We start from the raw sequence: 20,185 nt of genomic DNA, 5'->3' as shown, positions 1-20,185 counted from the left end.
CTGATGCTTAATTGGAACGTGAAACGCACCAGCAGGTTGCGCTAAGTTCAGTGTTGAAAAAAAAAATATTCATAGAGTTAGCAATAACCTCATTAATGTGTAAATAAAGTGGTATACAATAATTGGTTGAAAAATATTTACGGTTATTTTAAGTAATTTGGATTTTGATTACATATTTCATTAACATTTTTTTCAATGTTTGTACCTTCATCCATACTTATATTTATTTTTTAACACAATTTGAATTAACTTTGATTATTTCGAAAAAACTACAATGAAACGAAAGCTTTAAATTTTTTTCCAACAATTAATAATTACTAACGATAAATCGATTGCACGCATCAATTCACGCGCATTTAGCAATAACCTCATTAATGTGTAAATAAAGTGGTATACAATAATTGGTTGAAAAATATTTGGGTCGTTTTCAAAATAATTGTACATTACTACAAAATGTTTGTCCCCCTAAAAAATCTTCGAAAAAAATATGGTTACGACTGAAATAAATCATTGTTAACGTTTTACAGACTAAACTTAAGCATACTGCATATCATTTCTGATAAAAAGCAATGAATTGCGATTCAAATTCTTACATAAATTTAATGTGAAAATAAAGTAACAAAAAAAGCTCCATACATTTTTTTATTGTCCCCTATGTGGACGACAATGAAAACCAATATTTTTATCAGAATTTTTGTATGAAACTTCCTATTTTTTTGTATCATAATTAAAAAGCAATGTTTGAAGTGTTATATCTGATAGATTAAACTATTTAAATTACCTTAAATAAACGAAGAATTACATATTATAAAAATGTCCCTATCAATCGTTACAATTTCGTGACACTGATTTATTGACATAATTAACCAACTTCTTGTATCACAAAGAAGAGGAATCTAACTCTAATCATTGGCAACACTGGTCATGTCACGAAAAGTAAGGTCACATTAACGCGCCGCCATTTTGTTCGTCGTCCAGACATGGAAGAAGTCCAGTAGTGTGCTGTGCAAAAAATTTAGTTACAATTTCCTAACGATGTATTCTCAACAAAAGTAAGTACATTTTGAAGAATTCACCTACCGCAATTGTAATATACTTAAATTATGACTAGAGTAATAGATTACACTTTCAATCTAATGGTAAATGTGATTATGTTTTGTGTAAAAGTATTTCTTAGGTTATTTTTTACATGTTACTGACGAACAATTTCTTGACATTTACTGACGTCAGTAAATTGTAGACGGTAAAGCTGTGGTCTCATGTGTAAAGTATGAAAATAAGATATTAAAATGTGTGTTAAATTAATGTAACGAATAAAAATAAAGGAGAAAAACAATAAATCTCTCAAGATTATTTTTTTGTAACTACAGGCCATACTTTTTTAAACCATGATGTAGGGTTAGTAAAGTCGGGCTTAGGGACTTGACTTTTCCCGGGATCTGATAACTTTTTTATAGTGAAAGCGGATCAGTGAGTCTTGGCCTCCAATTTTACAAGTGGTTTCTGATGGGATAACGCTTGCCTTATTGCATTTAGTGTTGATCGCTTTTCCACCCACACGAGTGATGCTTACTTTTGTTTTTATTTTTATTCAAAATACATATATCCAACAGCTTTTTTTAGTTTCAGAATGCCGCTAACCGGTGCCGAACGGCAAAAAAATACATTGAAAAACTAAAAAAGCAAAACCCTGAAATATATGAAAAGAAAAGGAAAACACACCTCGAGAAAGTGAAACAAAGACAAAGAAAAATATCAGATCTTAATGACAGTGAAAAAGAAGCTCGAAGACAAAAATGGAAAGAAGCTAATGATAGAAGAAAAGAAAAGGAAAAGCAAACAGAGAATTATAAAAATTAATGTTTTGTTGATTATTTTGTAACTAAAAATATTTTTTTTTTTAACTAGTGACTTCTTATTTTTTTATATGTAATATTACCTTATTCTGAATACAGCCTTACTTTTACAACTTCCTGACATTTCCTAACGAAACAGTTTACTGACAATTTCGTGATGTACAAATATTTTGAAAATGACCCATTTACGGTTATTTTAAGTTATTTGGATTTTGATTATTTCATTAACATTTTTTTCAATGTTTGTACCTTCATTCATACTTATATTTATTTTTTTAACACAATTTGACTTAACTTTGATTATTTCGAAAAAACTACAATGAAACGAAAGCTTTAAATTTTTTTCCAACAATTAATAATTACTAACGATAAATCGATTGCATGCATCAATTCACGCGCATTACTTTTATGAGTGCTCGATTGTGCGAAGCGTTGCTGTAGTTGGAACATTCAACGTTAAGAGGGGTTAGGCGGTCAGCGAAAATTCAGCTATTCGGGCCTGAGGTAAGCGGTGAGGGGATCCGCGTTTAGTATGGAATCAACGTGCTCGAAACTTAAAATCGTAAGCGCCATTCACATTTTTATCAAAAAGTGAATGAAAATATTTAGTATTTTCTAAATCTAAAACAGTCACGAAATCGAGAAGGTAAATACCTATGTATTTGTGATTTTATACGAATTATTATCGTAAAATACAGTTGTAATGAGCATTTATATGATATTTTAGAGGTAACTTCAGGATTTTTTTTTATCGAGCAAAATTTTTCCAATCGTGTTTTGGAAACAGTCATCCCATCACACATACGTTCTGTAATACATATTAGAAATTTCAGTGCGAAAAAACTTCAATATTTTCAATTATAGCTCATAGAAAACAGTCCATTTTGCCGTGTTCACCTACTAAGGGCCCTTAAGCATTATGCCGCATAATGCGCTCTAGTGCTCGGTTTATCTCAGACTTTAAGCGCAGCGACCGAATGTAAAAATTCCTTAACGAAAAACCTAACACCCCCCACTTCAACCGGCATAGCGATGCGATGCTTTGCAATAGCTTTACCGCGGCAGTCCTCGAGTGCCACACGTATTTTTTTTTATATTTTTTCAGCTGCAAGACGAAGTACTAACCGTGAAAAATTTGATTTCTTTGTTCAATATTAATTATTTATTCTCGTCTATCATTCCACTAGTTATTGACGTGACAACGTCTTATAATTCTATAGAGCCGGCTGCACGCACGAAAAAACATGACTCATGCGGCGTTACCTCGCTCTGAGGCGTTCCATGTAAAGCTTGAAGTGCAAGCGAGAGCGCGGAACGAGCGACAATGAAGCACAATCGGACGCGGACGTTGTCACGTTCAACTATCGTCAGTAAACCGACTTTACAGACAACCATTTTTTTTAAAATTCATATATTTCTCTACTGGTAAAAGCAATACAATTGTAAATTAAAATTCAATTATTATGTTAATAAATTTTATGGTTTTGAATAATAAACAAGAGATTGTAACTACGAAATTTCATATTTTTCTTCGCTGAATAAGATTAAGATAAAGTAAGTAATTTAATTTAAATATTTAACAAAAATTTAAATAATAAAATTAATTAATTCACCCAACATACCGTTCCTAATCGTTTGCCTTGCTTTCACAAGCAACTTGTGCAAATGTAACGCATCGCGTAAAAGATTTTTAGATGGGATATTACCGATATTACAATAGCCTCCATGTCCACCATGTCCTTCATTGCTCTGTGGTCCTTCATGTCGCCGTCGTGGCAACTGGTGGCAACACTGGACTTGTCGCCATCGCCCATCGGCCATCCGCGGTCCGCCATATTGAATTTTTTTATCAGTGCGGTGTTTGAATTCGTAGGTGGAGGTTGTCGCTTTCTGCTCGCTTATCGATTTCTTCGTTAGTAATGTGTTATTCTAGTGTTTGTATTGAAAACATGCCGAATTTGACACGGGAATAAATTCGTATCGTATTTATGTGTTTTCCTTTGAGTGTGCTCGTAAAAAGTATTCAATAAACAATCATAATATTGATTATTGACTGTCCAACCTGTGTTTATATTTCAAAGCAAGGTAAATAAAGTTTTTTATTTAACTATGTACAGTGATACTTATCAAGTAAATAGTAAGGTTTTATGGTGTATTAGTAAAGGTATAAAATAAAGCAGTTTTATTCGTTGAAGCTCGTAAATATAAAAATTTGATACGCCAAGTGTAGTGTGTGACAATACGCTAAATGTATGCGCATAATATTATAATGGAATCGACTAAACTTGATCAATAGAGTGTAAAGATGCGAATAAAATTAGAATTCCTTAACGCTTCCACATATTTACTTCTCATCTGAATATTAATTTTCACCTAATTAATTGGGAAAGCTTTGCGATTGTTGTTCCTAATTCGAATCTTGTTAGGCCAAGTTTTGTATGTCAGCTGTTTATTATTTACGTTATTTATAATTTATTTGTACTTATTAAATGTATCTTGTATATTAAAATATGTATTTACCTACTGGAATATTAAAATAAATATCTTATTTTAATATATTAGTTATGCAGATATTTTTAAGCATATGGAAAAACTGCAGTACCTACGTATTCTTACTAGGTACCTACACTTACTTAATTGTAAATATGTAATATTTTATTTTATTATTTTTTGATACACACATTTCTTCTCTTACCACATAAAGAACGTTCTACAACACTCAATGGAATTAAAAATTAATTAAGTAATGGAATAATTTTGTCGATTGTCGCCGCGTGGTTAAAAGCTAGGTCATTGGGTTAAACGGGGCGTTAAGAAATATCGATCGATTTACATGTAATAAGTACGTGCGTCCCGAGTCCCGACTTCGCTTGTGGTACAAATAAATATTATATAGGTAGCCTATAGCACTGAGGCATCAAGTAGGTACAGCGCCTGCAGAGATTAGTGCATTGAAACTTCACATATTTTATGTTATGTTAATTGTTACTTGTTAGTTTAGAATACATTAGCCGTTCATCACGGCTCCGCCTAGGTTGACCTGGAATGAAAAACAAATAAAAAATATATAGCCTAAACAATTAAACATACTTAGGTATGTCTCGGAATAATGTACCTAGTATTCTGCTCTGAAAGAATTTTTCAAATTGGTCCAGTAGTTTCGAAGTCTTCATTTTAAACAATCAAATCTTTCCTCTTTATCGTAAGTTTAGAAATAGGCATGTAAAGTTGAAGTTGAAGTGTTGTGTGTGTTTACCTATTTAATAAGTACCAATCCATCCACCGCGACATAGGTACATAAAATATTAAATATTATTTATCTTTGCAATTAAATATTTACATTTTGCATATAAACTGACATCGTTGATAAAAGTAACTTAAATAGTTGTAAAACGTGTTTAAACTTTAAATACCTACATTATTGTGCACTATGTATGTATATCTGTCGCCGTCAACTGGTTGAATCTGCTATTTGATTGAATGACTAGCGCATGCATTGAATGACAACATTCAATTCAGTGACTAGGCCGAACGTTGAGCGTCACTCAACGTCTAACTGCATAATATGTTCCTAGTTACCGAACATAGGTACCTATAATATTATAATATATAGCATAACTAGCTTTCCACCCGCGGCTTCTCCCGCGTTTTCAAAGAAAAACCCGCATAGTTCCCGTTCCCGTGGGATTTCCGGGATAAAACCTATCCTATGTGTTATTCTGATGTATAAGCTATATTGTGGTAAAGTTTCATTCAAATCCATTCAGTAGTTTTTACGTGAAAGAGTAACAAACATCCATACATCCATACTTTCAAACTTTCGCCTTTATAATAGTAGTAGCCAGTAGGATATAGTATATAAATTACTAGATTTCCGCCCGCGGCTTCGCCCGCGTTTTCAAAGGAAAACCCGCGTAGTTTTCGGATTTCGGATCCGCATAGATTCGTTTTTCGGATTTCCGGGATAAAACCTATCCTATGTGTTAATCCAAGTTACCCTCTATATGTGTGCTAAATTTCATTGTAATCGGTTCAGTAGTTTTTACGTGAAAGAGTAACAAACATCCATACAACCATACTTACAAACTTTCGCCTTTATAATATATTAAATTATAAAGATTTATATTAGTAGTACCTATAGAAGTATAGATTACGTAAGTAAACCGAAAACTATATGTATTAAAAGTCCCACTAAAATCAGAGACGTGGTTTTGAATTCATTGACCGATTTGTCGAAAATATGCAAGGCGCCCTTGTCAAAGGTCAAAAATACTTACGTCATGTTATAATATGTGGTCCCTTCACTGTTCCAACCTCAATAACTTTTTTATAACTATCTTCTTGTTCCGGCTTCGCTCGTGTTGATACGGGTTTTGATATGGGGATATGGGTTTCGATATTACAAATCGGACTAGTAGTTCCCGAGATTGGCGCGTTCAAACAAACAAACAAACTTTATAATATTAGTATATAGATTTAGTAGTATTATACCTACCTCATAACTTCATAAGTCATAGTATTTATTATTTAGGTACTCTATGAAATATACGGTTATCCTATATAATTATATGACCTTGTAGGACTGGTTCTGTCATGGATTTTAATCCATACTAATATTATAAATGCGAAAGTAACTCTGTCTGTCTGTCTGTTACTCAATCACACCTAAACTACTGACCCAATTTGCATGAAATTTGGTATGGAGATATTTTGATACCCGAGAAAGGACATAGGCTACCTTTTTTTGAGAAATAATATGTACCACGGGCGAAGCCGGGGCGGACCTCTAGTATTATACATATATTATGGAGTAAATGACCGCTAATGGACAGTGGTTATGACAAGTATGTTTATAATGTATAGTTTGAGAAATAAGGCTAGGAGTTCGAACATTAGAATCTCGTTGCTAGACTGAACTCCTGGCTTCACTCGCGTGGTACCTACTCGAAGCCTATGTGCTAATCCAACTATATTCTTATCTCTGTACCAATTATTTTATCCTACTAATATTATAAATGCGAATGTTTCTGAGGATGTGTGTGTGTTTGTTACTCTTTTACGCAAATACTACTGAACCGATTACAATGAAATTTAGCACACATATAAAGGGTAACTTGAATTAACACATAGGATAGGTTTCATCCCGGAAATCCCACGGGAACGGTAACTATGCGGGTTTTTCTTTCAAAACGCGGGCGAAGCCGCGAGCGGAAAGCTAGTACAATAAAAATAACCAACATAGGTATATATATCGTCTATTGGATAGTAGGATTACATTGTTATAATTTATCTTTTAAGTAAGTTGTCGAGAGCTCTTTTTTCCGGAATTATAATTCTGCTTTAAAAGTTTTAAAACTGTTGGTATTTTTTTTTTATAAATAAACTAAAAAATATAAATTATAAATAATAAATAAACTTAAAACTACGTAAGAAACGAATGTTCTTCCACCAAAAGAACCATGTAAATATTTTTAGTACTAACACAATTGATTATTCCGTTGTTTTTGGAAGTTTTTGTAAAATATATACAATCACAAATATATTTTCTACAATTGAATTTCTCAAAAGAATCATGTGAACAAACAAACAAGTATTTTGTTTAATATAATCGTGGGAATTATTCAAGGGCGGATCCAGCTTTAGTGCCAGGGGGGGGGTCACATAGACGTGGTCAATTTTCAAAAGCTATATTTTGGTAATTTAATTGATACGTAGATTTTAAAAAAATTGGTCAAGTGCGAGTCGGATTGGCGAACCAAGAGTTCCGTACAAACATTTTTATATGTTTTAATATTAAATTTATGCTTTTTGCAATTTTTCCTTTATCTGTGCTATAAGACGTAAGTTTCTATTAAATAAAAATTAAATATCAAGATTCTGTGTTCACGGGAAGTACCCTGTAGGTTTTGATTCCTGGCAACACTTGCGAATGTTGATAGGCATGAAATGTATGTTTTAGCAATTTTTCCTCCATCTGTGCTGACATTGCTTTTTACCAAATTTCAGAACTCTGTGTTCACAGGAAGTAGTACAATACCTATAGATTTTGATTCCCTTGCGATTATGTCGAAATTTGCGATAATTTACGGCATAAACGGCTGTATCTTTTGATTGCGTTGGCTTATAAGTTTGATTTTTTCACAGCTATAAGGAACCGTAGATTTGAGTATTCGGTATGAATTTCAGATTGATACCTCCACGCGTTCCTGAGAAACAGGGTCTTGATAGGCAGACAAACTTGAAAAATATATATTTTTTGCAATTATTCCTGTATCTGTACCATAAAATGTTGCTTTGTACCGAATTTCAAGATTCTGAGTTTACGGAAAGTACCCTGTAGGTTTTGAGTTTTGATTCCCTTGCGAATGTCGAAATTTGCGAAATTTTTCGGCATTTACGGCTGTATCTTCTGATTCGTTGACATAGAAGTTTGATTTTATTATAGCGTAAAGGTATTATAGACTTGAGTTTTTGGTATGAATATCAAGTTAATACATGTCAGCGTTCATGAGTAACAGGGTTGTAAGTTTATATATTTTTTTATATTATAATCTAAGGAAAAATTCATGCTTTTCGCAATTAGTAAACAAAGTCGTTGTCTCTGTGCCTATGTCCCGATGTATGATTAAATCTTTAAAACTACGCAACGAATTTCGATGCAGTTTTTTTAAAGATAGAGTGATTCAACAGGAATAGTATATTATTTATAAGGTTTTAGAGAAAGCGGGCGAAGCCGCGGGCGGTAAGCTAGTCGGCGTTATAAGACGTTTGATTGTACTAAATTTCATGACTCTGTGTACTCGGGAACTACCCTGTAGGTTTTGATTTCTTAGGGAGTGTCGAAAAATTTCAGCAATTACAGCTGCATCTTTTGATTGCGTTGGCTAAAACGTTTGAATTTTTCACAACATCAAGGGACCGTAGACAGTAGGATTTCGACATTAGCAAGGGAATCAATACCTGCAGGGAGCACCCTGTCCCGTAAACACAGCCTTGAAATTGAGTAAAAAGTATCGTGTTATAGCACAGATGTAGTAATAACGGCGATAACCCAAATTATTTGATTAAATTAAATAAAAATATATTTTTTAAATAATTTTAAACTTACAATCCCTTTACTCATGAACGTCGACATGTATTTAATTGATATTCACATCAGAACTCAGGTCTATAATAACTTAAATCTGTTATTTAATTCAAATTCTATGTCAACGCAATCTGAAGAAAAAGCAATTAGAGCCGCATATTCTGTAATTCGCAACTACTTGCAAGGGAATCATCAATCAAAACCTACAAGGTACTTCCCGTGAACAGTTGAACACAGTCTTGAAATTTGGTTAAAAGCAACGACTTAAGCACTTACAAACAATTGTAAGATACAACTGCAACATAATGAAAAAATATGTTTGCTCGGAGTCCTCGGTGCGCGGGTCCGACGCGCACTTGGCCGATTTTTTGTTGTAATTTGACTGTATTTTCTATTGTTCATTTAAAAAAAATTTTGCTATTTTATGTCTTATCCACGAACTGGGATATTTCGATATTTGAGGTTTTGTGTGAAAAGTGTAACAACAAAAGTTGTAGAAAAAAAAATTATTACATACAACTTTACCATTACACTTTATTCCGCAGTTATAGTTTTTTTTTTAAATCGAAAAACCTGTTATTTGTCCTTAAATTACGACCACAGGTCGACCCTAATAAAATTTTTCTATAATTTTTGTTATATTCTCTTCCGTTACCGTTTGTAATTGATTTCATTGTTCTATATTACTTTTATGTCTCAAAATTCAATAAAAACATCATATTGAACAGTATTAATTTGTTAATTTAAAAAAGTTAATATTAAATTAGTGGTCCACTTAGGTCGTGGACCTAGCCCAGGGGGGGGTCATGACCCCGTGACCCCCCCCCTGGATCCGCGCTTGGAATTATTACAACTCAAAGTACCGACGGCGACGTGAAGGCCTGTGCGACATTGAAGTAACATTTTGTTATTACACGCTTTATATTAGCTTCACCTGTATGTTTGTAACCGACTTCTTTGGGCGCGATTTTGACCCACTTTAAACTGCCAGATTTCGTTCAAACTTTGTAGATTTATTGAGGACCGATGACAATACACTAATTTGATAAAATAAATAATAGTTAAAAAAAAAAAAACACCAACCTAAAAGCGTGTTTTTTAGTTTTTTTAAACTATTATTATTTTTCCATATATTTTTAAGGTATGATGTAATAAGCAAAAAATTGCCACAAAAAAAAGATTAGACCAAGATAAAGCAGATAAGTCATTAAAAACACGACTGTTTATATTAATTTAGTTTTAATATTGTTTTTTTTTAATAAGTGGTTTTATTTATTACTAGCGGTCCGCCCCGGCTTCGCCCGTGGTACATATTTCGCAATAAAAAGTAGCCTATGTCCTTTCTCGGGTATCAAAATATCTCCATACCAAATTTCATGCAAATTGGTTCAGTAGTTTAGGCGTGATTGAGTAATAGACAGACAGACAGAGTTACTTTCGCATTTATAATATTAGTATGGATTGTTAGTATGGATTTACTAGCCACTTATACTGGCATTACCCGGATGCAATTGTAAATATGTAACATACTAGCTTTCCGCCCGCGGCTTCCCCCGCTTGGTATAAAATCTAATAAATTATATCTACGTATAGAATCAATCTATCTATTAAAACCACATCAAAATCCGTTGCGTAGTTTTAAAGATTTAAGCATACTTACGGACATAGGGACAGAGAAAGCTACTTTGTTTTATACTATTAATGTAGGTTTTTACTAGCAAGAGATTTTTAAATAAATTTTGTACTTATTTTTCGAGCCATTCAGACAGAACAAATCTATCCACTAAAGTACAGACTAGATTTAGTACCTTTGTTATTGTCCTATTTTGAAATATTAGCAAGTAGCAACTGTAACTTGCTGATTGGCTGCGTATTCGGTCGATATTACTTGTAAATGGCATTTTGCCAGGCGCCTTTTCGTCTATTGTGGGGTAAAAACACCATAATGTCTTTAGTCTGCTAAATATGGATATATCCTGTACTTACTAATGTTATAAACTAGCTGTGCCCTTCGGTTTTACTCGCATTTCTCCGCTCGTTACGGTCTAAGCGTGATGAATTGATGGTGCTATAAGCTTATAGCCTTCCTGGATATATGGGCTATCTAACATTGAAATAATTTTCGAAATCGGAGCATTAGTTCCTGAGTTTAGCATACAATCAAACAGACATACTCTTTAGATTTATGTATATGCAAAAATGTGCTTGTTTTGTTTCCTTTCTTAACACGTCGAAGCGATTTTATGATCAAATTTTTATGTCTGGATATGCCTAGATAGGAGACTAGAGAGTGGCAGAGCCCATAGCTTTTTAATCCGGTCATTTATTCAAAGGCTTATTAGACCACCCAATTTTTAGGGACCCTAACCCTAACTAAGAGTGGTGTAATAAGAAGGGAGTTAGTGTCCCGATTTAGGGCGATCGGGTCTGCCCGATCTGCCTAGCTCCCTAAGCGCCCTGCAGATTGGGTGATGTAATAACGTTTAGGGCGGTTAGGGAGCTCAGTTGCCGCGCGACTGTTGCGTGGAGTGGCTGCTTTTGTATGTAAGGTGTCACCAAACTTCCCTACTACAGGTTTATATAACTTAAAAGGGAAGTTCCAAATGTTTGTGATCACACCGCCATGTTAACAAATAAATAAATTGTTTATATCAATTGTTTATTTAATTGTTTTAAAACTCAACAAGTGTTCAAATTGTTCTGCACTTACTCTAATTAATTCATTAAAACTCCCGGTTCAAGCACGCTTAGTATTTGCATATTTGAAAGCTTTTCACGTAACCGCAAATACTCTTTCACCCAGATCTTTCTCTTCTTTTTTAATATTTGTTATTGCGTCAACGGTTGCCACTGCTACAGCAACTTTTTGAAGTTTCGATACTGACGGCGGCATAATGTAAAATGCAACAATACGTTTATCTCTCTAGACATTCGCGTATAAACTGAGTTAGGGCCCAATTCGCAGAGAAGTGTAATAAGCGCCGCACTAACTAGGGTACACGCCCACCCTAGATGCAGGGCCCTTGATATCGGGTAGTGTAATAAGGGTATCACTGAATCCGTTCGCGTTAATTTTCTAACCTATTATTTTTAAGTTATAATCAGAAGTTTATCCAACATCATACCTTAAAATTCACTTTTTCGTATATCTCTTTTTAATAAAACTGGGTAGTGGGTACCCAGTACGAAGATTACCCGGAAGAAAAACACGCGCTTTTTAACGGAAATTTAATACACTTTAATAAAAATAATGTTACATAAGTAAAAGTTGTATCAAACAGGGTTAATAAAAACAAATTACCAAATTACAATACTTCAGTCCCATAGGGGCGGACCTTCACCTTTGGTACTCGTTTTAGGCCAAATTATATTTAATTGAAGCACGCATGTACGTAAAATATTACATTTTTATATGTCTGTAATTTATGGAAATAAAAGGAAGAGGATATAAGTTTATTCGTGAATTTATGGTTATATTATAAACTAGCTTTCCGCCCGCGGCTTCGCCCGCTTTGTCTAAAACATAATAAATTATATGCTAAAACCTTCCTCTTGAATAACTCTATCTATTAAAAAAAAAGTAGTTTTAAAGATTTAAGCATACAGGGACATAGGGACATAGAAAGCGACTTTGTTTTATACTATGTAGTGATGATGCGAAAGTTGCATTGTTAAATAAATAAATAAATAAATCATTTATTTGCAAGTAAACATAACATGGTATACATAGGTGTTAAGAATAAGATAAATTATTTCAGCATGTTTAGTCGTGTTATGAATAATTATGATGTTTGTTAAAACATCCAAACATTGAAACATCGATATAGGTTATTATAGTCTTGAAATTGCTCCTTGATTTTTTTCTTAAAAACAACCTCAATCTATAATGACCATAGACTAAAAATATCAGAACCAAAATAAACAAAAACGAATTCTAACGCTTGTAAAATACGGTCTATTTTCCACATTTATAGATAGGTATTTTCGAAGGTGGATACGGCACGCCTAATTATACCTGATTCACTTAGCATTTAAGTGGTGACGTCATCAGCCTCACTTTTTGTGGAGTGAAGTCATGATGACGTAATTTCAACTGGGTTGGCATTAGGGTACTGGTCATCGCCCTTTATTTCACTATACTAGCATAGAATAAAGCGACCGCGTTTTCGACACTCCATAAGTTTTAGATATTTCTATAGAAAAACATGTTTTATTTGTGACCACAGATTATTAAACAGTTACGACACGTGAGTTATTGAACCTGTTTTGTTTCATTTTATTTTTTTATCGTTTTTTATTATTTATTAAGCTATTGCCACCTATTGCATAGCTTCTATCGCGGGCCTTGAGCTCGGGAACCGAATCCAGAAATTCCGTAACGAAAAAACCTCACACTCCCCACTCCGACTGGAGGTGTGGCTTGAAGGCATAGCATGCAATAGCTTTACCGCGGCACTCGGCAGTCCCCGAGTGCCACACGTCTTTTTTTTTATTATTTATTTATTGATTATTGTATGTATTTAATACACATATTTTACCACGCTCACTATTAGACTACAAGCCCGCATAGGACAAAAATATGGGTCAAATGAACCACCAGGGAACATATCTAGAACGATAGCAGAGCAAAAAATAATAAGATTCATCACTATGCCGTCACTTGTAAGCTGTCCAACTGAGTGCAGATGAGAATTGAAAAGTACAGGTAGACTCGGTAAATTTTGGTCATATATTTTTGTACGGCATTCTTAACCATCGATAGATCCATTAAAAATAATAAGAAACCGCTCAGTGCCGTACAAAAATGGTGGTCCACCAAGTCGGAATTTTTATTTAATTTCCGAGAGTTACCGGGGGTAAATTTGGTCATTTGACTATGTACGGCATCTGTGTCATACTATTGCTATACTGCTTTTAATCCATTATTCCGCAACGCCGTACAAAAATCATGGGGACAAGGGGAAAAAATCGAGAGTTGTAATCCCCTCTCTTTCCCCACTCCAGGGGGTCATTTGACACAACACGAAATAAATTTATTTTTAAAGTATTTTATGCATAGATAATATTTTTTCATGTGCCGTACATTTTCGTTGGTTCAAAGGGGAAAAATCTGAAAAAGAAAAAAAGCTATATAACGAAATGTTTGCTTTATATTTTTATAATAAAATATAAATATACATTAATATTAAGAAGCTCGAGGTGGTTAATTATCACCTTGGAAAGTCGGAGTCAGGTGGAATGGACTCCGTTAAATTGATGAACTAATAAAAAAGCTATGAACGAAAAGATGTGAATTATATGCAATCAGTCCATGAATACAGGTAAAGTCACAAGCAAATGCTAGTAATATATACATATTCAAAATGTACAAGTAAAGCGCTTTCAAATGATACCAAACACTGCATATTTATCTTAACTTTATTTTTTTACTCTGTATGTTTTGTCCGCTAGAGGGCGCCACATTAGATTTTGTGAAACCCCATATAGCCTTCAGCTAGCTGGTCGCTGGTTATCCAGTGAACAATTTAGACGCGACAAATGATATGTCATTTGTCGAATTCTGATAAGTAGTTTAGAAGTTACGAGGGAATAGATGAACATACATTCATGACCTGTAAACAACCATAACCCTCCTTTTGCTTTGCCGTAGTTGGGTAAAAATATGTTAATGCCGTACTGTATCAAATGGCCATAAAGCACCCTTAAAATTGTAGCTTTCGTCGCTTTCATCAGCCTAAAAGATGTGGTCTGCACAAAAATGTACGGCATCGTTTTTTCCTAATTTATCTATGTTAATACTATTTAAAACAACGGATAAAGTGTAGAAAACTATTATATTTCATTAATCTACGATGTTTAAACTTTAACAAAATTTCTGGTTTTGCATTTCTCTATAACTTTTTTTAGAACGGTTTCTTTTGAACGGCAATACTATACAACAATTGAATTTTACAATATCATGTTAAAAAAAAAGTTCCCGTACAGGGTCAAATGACCTTACAGCTCTTTATATCAAGAATTTGATGAAATTAAGATGATTATTGGTATATATTTAAAAGAACAATTATTTTTTGACGGCATTGCTTTTAATAGTACTTTTGAGTGCTAGATAATGTTTTGGAACCGAAGCCGTACTTAGTCAAATGACCCCCTGGAGTGGGGAAAGAGAGGGGATTGCAACTCTCGATTTTTTCCCCTTGTCCCCATGATTTTTGTACGGCGTTGCGGAATAATGGATTAAAAGCAGTATAGCAATAGAATAACACAGATGCCGTACATGGTCAAATGACCAAATTTACCCCCGGTAACTCTCGGAAATTAAATAAAAATTCCGACTTGGTGGACCCACATTTTTGTACGGCACTGAGCGGTTTCTTATTATTTTTAATGGATCTATCGATGGTTAAGAATGCCGTACAAAAATATATGACCAAAATTTACCGAGTCTACCTGTACTTTTCAATTCTCATCTGCACTCAGTTGGACAGCTTACAAGTGACGGCATAGTGATGAATCTTATTATTTTTTGCTCTGCTATCGTTCTAGATATGTCCCCTGGTGGTTCATTTGACCCATATTTTTGTCCTATGCGGGCTTGTAGTCTATATAAAATAAACACTTATTCGACATTTTATCGAATTAAAATACACCTAAATCTGTTCAGCAGATGCAGACTTTACTGATCGTAAAAGAAAGGTAGAATGCAGTTGATGAATATATTTAGATAATAGAAGTACTTACACCTATTTGTTATCAAATCATGGATGATAATAATAATTGTTAAACCCAAAAATGAATTGAAATTAAATAAATCATATTGCACGCCTCATAAGCGAAGCGTTGAGGTGGGTACTGGGTACTACTGTCACTTCGCGCAAAACATCTGATTTTTCAAACTTAAAATGTCTTTATGTATCATACATTGCACTTGTAAGATAATACATACACACACATATTAAGAAAAAACACTATTTTTAACATTCATGATATTTTTGATGTCATTTTTGTTATTTAAACTAGTTAAAAAACAGTTTAAAAAAGTTCTGTCTTGGACGTCCGTGTGTCTGTATGTGCGGAGGATTTTCTTGTTAACACGATAGCGACCGAAATACTTTACTAATCGAGTCTTTTTTTTTTCTCTTACGCTTGAGTATGCTCAGGAATAGAACCCTTTCATTTTTCAGGGTCTGATTCGATGTGGTTTAATTGTTATTAAATAAACAAAAATAATAATTAATAGTTAAATAATTATTAAAAAAAAATTATGAGGCGTGCACTTTTGGATTTTCCAAATTATTTTATAATATTTCTAGTTATCACTAGTTACATAGTATAAAACAAAGTCGCTATGTCCCTATGTCCCTATGTATGCTTAAATCTTTAAAACTACGCAACGAATTTTGATGCGGTTTTTTTTAATAGATAGAGATAGAGTGATTCAAGAGGATGGTTTTAGTATATAATTTATTATGTTTTAGACAAAGCGGGCGAAGCCGCGGGCGGAAAGCTAGTAAATTTATAATAAACAAAATTTCTCCTCATTCCCGTGCGATTGTGATAATTTTGCTCTTATCAATGACATCTGTTATCATTGACACTATCTAAGGCGCGGGTCAAACACAAGCGGCGCGGGCGCGGGCGTGCCATAAGCGCACCTCTTGAATCTGTTTTGCACCACGTCCTTCTTATACATTTTGTATGAATGAAGAATTTTGGACAGGCGTCGAGGCGGCACGCCACGGTTGCGCCGCGGGCGTACCGCAGGCGTACCGCAGGCGCGCTTCCCCCATCGCATCCAAATAGAGGTCAATTCACGGTCATACACAATCAAAAACAAATCGGGTGGTAGGAGACGGTAGCCTGTCAGTCAAAAATGTGTTCTCTCTGTGTGGAATTATATAGAGCTGCTATTACATACCCTTCTTCGTTTTGTTTTTAAAGGTGAATTGAATTAATCGATGAAATGATTTACACAGGTGATGGCAGTAGGGAAAGTGAAAATGAAGAAGAGCATAATGAAAGTTCCCATGTATTTACAATGTCAGAAATAAAGATAATCCTGATTTTGATTGTGTTTTTTATTTATTTGTAATTGTAATAATATTGTGGAATGATCAGTACTGTAAATACTTTTGAACTGAGATTTTAATGATAAGATTTATATGGTTTAAATGTAAACCTGTGTTTGAAAACCATATTTTATCTATACTAATATTATAAAGAGGAAAGGTTTGTATGTATGTATGGTTTTCACGCATAAACTAGGTACTGGACCGATTTTGATGAAATTTGGCACAGATAATCTTTAGACCCTGAGAAAGAACATAGGCTACCTTTTATTGCGAAATATGTACCACGGGCGAAGCCGGGGCGGACCGCTAGTACAATATAAATTTTGTGTTATTTTAACCTTCTTTTCTTCCATCATTACACCAGTACTACTTTAAAATTACTTTAAAAGTACTATAAAATTTTCCAAGTAAATTCCAACATTTTCAACAAAGATATATTTGCAATCGTGGGGTTATCCTCGCTATTTACTTACAAGGAATTATCAAAACAAAATCGTTACTTTCAAATTAATGTTAATCTCTTTTAGCACAAAAAACATAATTTTACTAAATTATGCATGAAGAAAATGCATTTAACCACTCTATATAAATATCATTTTCGGACGCCAACAGCGCGCCCGATGCGCGCCGGCAGCGCGCCCGAGGCGCGCCGGCAGCGCGCCCGCGGCGCGCCGGCAGTGCGCCCGCGGTGCGCCCGATGCGCGCCGCGCCGCTTGTATATGTCCCGCGCCTAATATATCGAAATACCAGAGTGCTGATTTGTGTGTATTTTATATTATCCATAATCTATATTATGTATTACTAGCGACCCGCCCCGGCTTCGCACGGGTGCAATGCTGATACTAAATACACTACAGAAAAACTGTGAACGTTGTACTGTGTACAATGTACATCTTATATATAAAAATGAATCGCAAAATGTGTTGGTAAGCGCATAACTCGAGAACGGCTGAACCGATTTCGATAATTCTTTTTTTATTATATTCCTTGAAGTACGAGGATGGTTCTTATGTAGAGAAAACGTAAACATGTACCACGGGCGAAGCCGGGGCGGACCGCTAGTATTATATAAAAGCATAGCGGCCCGGCCGGCCGGTACCGCCGCAAACGCTACGTCCCGCAATTTTTAAATCTGTAATATCTTCGAAAATATTCACTTAAATCATACGGTGTAAAGGGCCATATAGATCTATATTAAATGAACAATGTATTCAAGGTATTTAATTGGTTAAGGATTAATGCTGTATTGGTTAAAATCGCTTCGAAAATTAGCCATTATTTGTCGTAAAAAGTAAATGACAAAAAAAGTTATTGTGGGTTATCCATAAGAGATAGACATATACCATCATGGACTTTTCTGTAGACCTTTTCAATGTGTATAATACTTAGTACATTATTTTGATAAAACTCGTAGGGTTCAGCCTGCGTTTGCAATTTAAGCGGAAAAAATGTAATTTTTTACGACATCACATTAGAAACCTCAAAAATAACAGTACTTCTCCACTATTTAATGGATGTTATTATACATATAAACCTTCCTCTTGAATCACTCTATCTATTAAAAAAACCGCATCAAAATCCGTTGCGTAGTTTCAAAGATTTAAGCGTACAAAGGGACATAGAGACAGAGAAAGCGACTTTGTTTTATACTATGTAGTGATTAGAATTATCTAGCAAAATCCGCGGATTTTCTTGCGAAATACCTGATTAAATCTATACTAATAAATATTATAAAGCTGAAGAGTTTGTTTGTTTGAACGCGCTAATCTCAGGTACGATTGGTCCAGTCGTTCCTTACCTTCATTGCATTGCACAAACAAACAAAAAAATGACTATATAAATAATAAGGTGATGATTAAAGCACGTACAAACAAAAAATTAGACAAATTATGCATAATTAGCATATCTTTTAATATGATGGGCAAAGAAATCTAGTTTTTGAGAATCATTCATTATTGTATACAAGGACATGTTTTTTAGTACTACAATGTTCTTGGAATGTGCTAATTGGTGAATCAGTAGTATTCATTGATGTAACAAAAACTATGTTTGTATTTTTCATTGAAAATTGATCAGCCGTTTCTGCGTGATTGAGGAACGTATATAAAAAAATTGTCAGTGCACTAGTGTACATTTTATGCTAAATAGGTAATAGGTAAGTACTTTATCTTGGTCTACAAATATTATATAAATTTTTTTCACAGACAGTCGCGAAAATTTTTCAATCCATATACAGGGTTACAGGTTAAGTCGACCTATTCCTGTTAAGAGCGTGTAGTAGGGGTCAAAACAAACTGATTTGATCTTATAATACCATATCCAAAAGTTAGCCGTTGAAGAGTTATTGCACTTTTAATTTTTTTCTTGAAAATGCCACTTTATCTTTGCATTAAGCGTTTAATTTTTTATTTTACTTATTTGGTCTGGGTTTTTTTGAGTTTTTATGTAAAGGTTGAGTTAAACAATAATTCTCAGCAATAAAAATCCATATCGCTGCAAACAATTCAAAGAAATGGCTTTTAAACTACAAATAATAACATTAAAGTAATTAAGTTAACTCGTTTTAAACAAAGATATTGAAACAAATCTCTATGAAAATGTGTCTGCAGATGTTTTTAAAAACATGTGCATGTTCTTAGCTATGTAAAAAGGTATGATAACCACAGGTAGCATTATGTATATTATATTTTTAATTTTTTTTTAATAATATACATTAACTAGGTATATTATTAAAAAAAAATTAAAAATCCTGGGCGATTTTAATGCCCACCATTCCGATTGGCTGGGATCAAGAACGACAGATTATGCGGGTAGAACTTTCTGCGACTTCGTTCTGTCATACGGCCTATCTCAGCTTGTCTCTACACCCACTAGGATTCCTGACGTGGAGGACCAAACGCCATCCCTTTTAGATCTCTTTCTAACATCTCATCCTGATGACTACCACGTTGCAGTTGAAGCTCCACTAGGGTCTTCCGATCACTGCCTGGTGCGGAGTAATGTGCCTGTTGCACGCAAATCTCGACCTAGACCCGCAAGCTACCGTCATGTCTGGCACTATAGATCGGCGGATTGGGACGGGATGCGTTCCTTCTTTGCGTCCTACCCATGGAGTCAGATTTGCTTTGTATCCGAGGATGCCGATGCTTGCGCTGACTTAGTCGCTGATG

At 34.2% G+C, this 20,185-nt stretch overlaps 1 protein-coding gene across 3 annotated transcripts in view; it reads left to right on the top strand.

Moving 5' to 3' along the window:
- Nucleotides 1–3,704: 3,704 nt before the first annotated feature.
- Nucleotides 3,705–20,185, top strand: part of LOC149896925 (uncharacterized) — an 83,934-nt gene continuing 67,453 nt past the window's right edge. For all 3 annotated transcript variants that reach the window (XM_090117113.1, XM_090117112.1, XM_090117109.1), the window contains exon 1: nucleotides 3,705–3,941. The gene's annotated coding sequence lies outside the window, so the exon portion shown is untranslated. The remainder of the gene's footprint in view (nucleotides 3,942–20,185) is intronic.

This window comes from Colias eurytheme, chromosome 27 (genome assembly GCF_061535395.1).
Source record: "Colias eurytheme isolate Ceu_HAF_F1 chromosome 27, ilColEury1 Martin Lab GWU primary, whole genome shotgun sequence".
Taxonomy (NCBI): domain Eukaryota; kingdom Metazoa; phylum Arthropoda; class Insecta; order Lepidoptera; family Pieridae; genus Colias; species Colias eurytheme.
This window is presented reverse-complemented; position numbering and strand designations above follow the sequence as displayed.